Here is a 6,006-nt window from a genome sequence, read left to right as displayed (position 1 = left end):
CTCGCCTTAGAAAATGCTGCACTTCGATTGCCACTCAATGCCTCTCTTGCAAAACACAGCGTCCAAAAGGAGAGAGAGAGAACAAGGGGGAATGCCCTGCCACAGAGGCAGGGTGGGATGGGGAGGACGGGGGGGGGGGGGGGGAGGGATGCTGGGACCCGCGGTGGTGGAGGATGGGCACTGGTGGAGGGATGGGTACTTGATCATTGTATAACTGAAACCCAAGCACAAAAATTTGTAAGTCTATAACTGTACCTCATGGTGTTTCACTAATAAAAAAAAAACACGCTGGACTGACTATAAAAGTGTAACATTTACACCTGTCACTAATAATACGCTCCTAGAATTATTCCCGCTCCTATGTAAAGGTACCATCATCCTAACTAGCCCTGCTGGGTTCATCCTAGCAGGCTCTTCTTGGCATCCTTCTCCTAATTGTGTACAATTACAGGAAGAACTTCTTTTTCCTGTAATCTCTGCCTAGCATCATCTGGTCCTTCATATGTTAGCACACACAGCCTGTGCTTTGGTGTGAGAGAACATAAAGATGACCTTGGTTAGAGGTTGCTGTTAGGAATCTAGCCAGGCCAGATATTTGGTTCCTTTATTTTCAAGTGATTAATAATTGAGCGGTTTGCTAAAAAAGTATTTGAGTCTGCTTATTTGGAATTCCAATGTTTTATATTGGAGGCAGAGTATGAATAGGGGGAGCACATTTGCAGGCCGTTAAGGACAGTGTCACAGAAAAGAAATTATTTCCCCGCACAAGTTCTATTATGAGAGTTGCCTGTGGCGGTGTGGGGTGTTTTTGTCGGTTGCTGACAGTTTTTACAGATACTGTACCCAGGCAGGAGTATTGACTCTGCTGTGCACACTGTCCTTTGTATTCACGTGACTTTGTTCATTGCAATTTATTTTAGAAGGTTAAATATTAACCTCACAATTAACACTATCTTCAAAACACAGTAAGTGATAGTCTAGTTTTACCTACCAAGAGGAAGGCACGGAGAGAAATAAAACTCACTGAGTTTAGGAAAGAGTTGGCCAGACATAAAGCACCAAGTATGCCTTGGCCAGAAGAAAGGAAATAAGCATGGCAATAGCAAACTAGCCTTCGGATTATGCAACAAAAGAAAAAAAAATCACCGGAGCCCAAACATTATACAGCGGGTCAGGTACTTGCTTGGCCTAGAGCTAACTGAGTGAGGTTTGTCCCCAGAAATGACTTCTGAGTTCAAAGCTGGAGTGAAGACAAAAGAAAAAAAAAACTGGATTAGAACAAAAGCGACTCTGCATTTTCACATGTCAACTAATCTAATTAGAGAAGAAATTGCAAAGCAACAGCAAGATTATTATGAACTGTGAAGAAATACACAGAAACTCGAGAAAGGGCTGTCTACAACTTCCTAAAGTGTAAACAGAAAAGTCGGGTGTGATATAAATACTATTGCCATGGGGAGGGGCGGTGCTTGACTCTGCTTCTCGCTGGATCTTTGCCATCAACTGGATCAAGGGATTTTTAAAATCTAAACTTTAAATAAACATAATACTATTCTTTGGTGAATCGGAATCTTCGGTGATAGGCAGAAACTCTAGAGCACATTTCTGGACTAGTTTTCTTTCTTTTGTTTTATCCTTTTCTTGGAAAACCAAGATAATAAGAAAACAGCCCAAATCATCCTTACTGATAAATTTGCCATTTCTCTTCTTTTACCCAGAATTCTACCATTTCTCTTACTTATGTAACCAGCAAACTCTGCCTTCCAAAAGCTAAGAATAGTATCTCCGTTCCTGTTATCGGCTTCACCTGCAAACTGCATCCCTGACAGCTATTTTTTTTCTTACCTAGGAAAGCCCAGTACGACTGACATTTAGAGAATTAATCTGAAGAATTTCAGTAGAGGAAATTGATACTTCTCATCTAAGTCAGGCAGCAGTCTGGATTTAAGAAAACACTAAGACCTATGAAGGGAAAAAAATTAAGAGTGTGTATGTAAAAGAACAAATCGTGGCTTGCATTGTTTATTTGTATTCTATTGTGTCTTCTCTGGATCACTCAGATATATTTTCCTTAGGAAATGTTACCTTTTAATATAGATTTTCCTCTTCAAACAATGTGTACTTAACAACAGTCTTAAAGGGTAGCCCAGCTGAGAATAGAAAATATAAATTAGGAATTCTCACAGACTAATGGAACGGGGTCCCCACACCCCCACAGCAGGATCAATGGAGCAGCAATCCTCACAAATCCCCTCCCAAACTTCAATTCAGGGTTTAATTATTCAAGTGACATAGCCAAGACACATCTTAAGGCTCCTGGGAGTTTTATCTGTGTCTACAGCTTTTTTTTATTCAAAACAGAAGTATGATGTCTGTGCTGTTACTTCTGACTATACCAAACATATCGCCACAGACCAGGGGACTGATAAGAAAGAAATGTAGGCTCATAGTTGTCAAGGCTAAAATTGCCAAATTGGGCTGTCAGCATGCCTCTGCTGCCTTCAAAGACTCAGGAGAAGTATTCTTTCTTGCTTCCTCTAGTTTCTGGTGGTTTCTAGCAACTTTGGGGATTTCTTAGCTCAAGGTTGAAGCCTTCTAACTTCCTGTTCCCAGGTTATAGAAACTGTTCTCCTGTCTGTGTCTCCTTCCCTCTCCTTCCTTTCAGAAAGACTCCAGTCATTGGATGGGGTGAGCCCAGAGGATCTCGTGTTAACATGGAGTTAAGTCTTCAAAGAGTCGTTTATATCTTCAAAGACCCTTTGCAGTTTTAAATTTGCAAAGTTGCAATTTCACAGGTCCCCATGAGGACCAGAATTTAATGTGGTTGGGGGAACGTTACTCAGACGGTGCCAGGTCCAATCAAGTTGATTTACCCTTTTAATTTACTTCTTACAGCTGTTTTGATCAGGTGGGTGAGTGACTCAGTTGGCAAATCACCTTAGCCCGTGTGTGTCCTTTAGACAGTAGAACTTTCATGTGGAGTGCCAAGGTCTCAGAGAGAATAAACTCCATGTCTCTGTTCCCAAGCTCCCTTGCCATGTTCTTCATGTTCTGTCTGCCAACATCCTGACTCTGCTCTGAGTTGATGCAGCCCATTGAAGGCCTGATCACCTGTCTTCACTTGTGGTCTTTGTCCCTGTTCTGCAACATAAAGGCAGACGTCAAAGAAGCCCTGATCCGACATGCACGTACAACCAATAGGGATGAAATAAATATTTTAAATCTATTTAAAAAATAAATATGACCATGGTAAAGTACATGGGGCTGTTTAAACACACACACACACACACACACACACACACACACACATATTCCCCTGGTAAAAGTCTGCCCCAGTCCCACCAAACCTACGGGGGCTTCTTCCTCAATCCTTAAAGTATCCCCAGGAGGGGGAATAGTGGTGATATTCAAACTGAACCTTTAGCTCCTTGCTCTGTTGTTGCATGGAAGGTTCAAATGCCCTCACAATGGAGGCAATGAAGGGTGAAACTAAGGTTTTATTGAAAAAGGTTATTACCTGAGCAAAAGGGATGCAGCAAAGGGAACAGAATCCATGCTGGCTCTTTGAGGAGAGTCACATTGAATCTGTCATGATTTCTTTTCATTTTATGCAAGCGGGAGATTTAAGATCTTCCTGAGGAATAGGAGAGTTCTACTGAAGATCTAGGGTTCCATGCCTTTTAGTTCTTTCTGAAGGCCCTATCCAGAGCTTGTCATGGCCAAGGTAAACTCACATGGGTTATGTGCTACTTATCCCTCACCTCCATTTCAATTATTTGAGGAATTAATTATTTTAATTTATTGAAATTGAAATTGAAAATTTCCAGGGCTGGAGCGATAGCACAGCGGTAGGGCATTTGCCTTGCACGCAGCCAACATGGCCGACCCGAGTTCGATTCCTCCGCCCCTCTCGGAGAGCCCAGCAAGCTACCGAGAGTATCTCGACCCACACGGCAGAGCCTAGCAAGCTCCCCATGACGTATTCAATATGCCAAACACAGTAACAACAAAGTCTCCAATGGAGACGTTACTGGGCCCGCTCGAGCAAATCGATGATCAACGGGAGGGCCTTTACTTACTTTACAATTTATTAGGAAAAGTTGCTCCTTTTCGTTATAAGGGAAAAATGAGGTCAGCATGGGTAATTTCTGGGTGCCATTTTGGGTTCTGCTGGTGTTGATAAGTACAAAATCTACATCCTAAAATCAATTGGCAATGCATCTGGTAAATGGTGAAAAATTGGTCCAAGATAGTACCCTACCCTACCTAATAGTTAGCCCCTTCTCATTTTGATAGATCAAAATCTAAAAGATAAAGATCCACACCACACTCTTTCCAGGCCCACTTTGGGGTGCTGGAAGATTCCAGCTGTTACTTCTTTTTCCACATGAGAATTTGATACATATTCAAAGAAAATAAAGCTGACACAGAGAGAACAAATGTACAAAGGGTACTGCCTATATTTCAGGCGCTAAACTGAAATTTTGTCATTTCAGATCCTAAGATTCTATGAACTAACAAATTTCTTTTATTATTGTTAAATTCTTGATAAACTATTAATGCTGAAAACAAAGAGTATAGATATTCTTTTTTAAGGACTAATTGTGGCCCTGACATGTGAAAAAAAACTCTTTTGGAATCTTAAATTCTCTGCCTCTGACTATGACTATATTTGGAATAGTTTTACAAAAGTTACCAGTTAAAGTAAGTCGTGAAGGTGAGTCAGCACCTAGCATCCTTATTCAAAGTAAGTAATTTAAATTTAGAGTCATATACACAAAGATATGATGATATAAAGATGATAGGAAAAAATCAGAGGTCACTTTAAAGTCTTAGAGAGAGAAATTTAGAATCAATCCACTCCTCCTGTCCTAAGGAGAAACTGAATCTGCTGACACCTTGATTTCAGACATTTAACCTATGATAAAATGAATTTTGGTTATTTATGCATAAAGCCCAATTTGTGGTATCCTTGGAAAATAAATACAAAAGTACTATAATAAATCCTCAATGACGAATAAGAAAACTGAGACCCAGAGAGTTTATCCAGTGTAAACACCATTCCCAATTGATGTGGTAAGAGTTAGAATCTATCGCTTCTCGGCCTTTTGGCTAAGATCAAGTGTAGTATCTCCATTATGAATTACACAAAATTTGTTTCTATCATTTTACCCTAATTCTTTTCTATTATTTTATAAATTATTTTAAATTATTTTATTTTAATTTAATTTAAATTATTTTATTTTATTTTATCCAAAATTCTTAACCCAACATTTTTCACTAGGACTTTAAGCACAACTTCCCCGTCATGAAGATACTAAAAATACAATTTTTAGAAATCTGAAAAGTAAATAAATTAGAAGAAAGAAGACAACACAACTTGGACACCATATTTATAACAGCTGTCATGATATTAAGATCAAATATTTTAGTTAAACATTCTCATTTAAAACCAATTTACATAAATAATGAGGAGTCACTTTGCAAAAACAGCTCAGTGAGAGAAATAGGATTGACTGAAAGAGACATAAAATAAACAAATCAGAGTTCACATTGAACTGAATAAACCAGCCATCTCCCCCAAAAAAGGGGATGGATGAAGGAAGGCCAGTTCATGGAAGTGTTACCTACTTGTTTTAATGTTTAATTTTTATGTGGAGATGCTGATTTATAAAAATATATTTTTGAGGCAAAATTTTCACTGCATAAAATGTTTTCACAGAGTAACAAAACCACAGGTGTCAATACTCCTGTACCATATCCCATAGATCATCCTCCAAACGTTCATCTCCTGCCCCCCACAGCCCCTTAGATAACCTCACTTCTGTGGTGACTGGTAAAAGAAATTGATAACTCAAAGAGATAAAAAAAGGTAGTCCATGACCATGTATTGGAGGGATTGACACTGTTAAAATAACTGTCTGACCCAAACATTCAGCAGCGTTATTGGGATTTTGATAAAGATTCCAATATATCTATATAATGCTTTAGTCAGCATTGTTGAAT

General features: G+C 39.2%; 1 pseudogene; it reads left to right on the top strand.

The window, feature by feature from the left end:
- Positions 1 to 5,092: 5,092 nt before the first annotated feature.
- LOC130039654 (uncharacterized) lies at positions 5,093 to 5,177 on the top strand (annotated as a pseudogene).
- Positions 5,178 to 6,006: the final 829 nt, after the last annotated feature.

This window comes from Sorex fumeus, unplaced genomic scaffold (assembly GCF_029834395.1).
Source record: "Sorex fumeus unplaced genomic scaffold, SorFum_2.1 ptg000092l, whole genome shotgun sequence".
Lineage (NCBI taxonomy): Eukaryota > Metazoa > Chordata > Mammalia > Eulipotyphla > Soricidae > Sorex > Sorex fumeus.
This window is presented reverse-complemented; position numbering and strand designations above follow the sequence as displayed.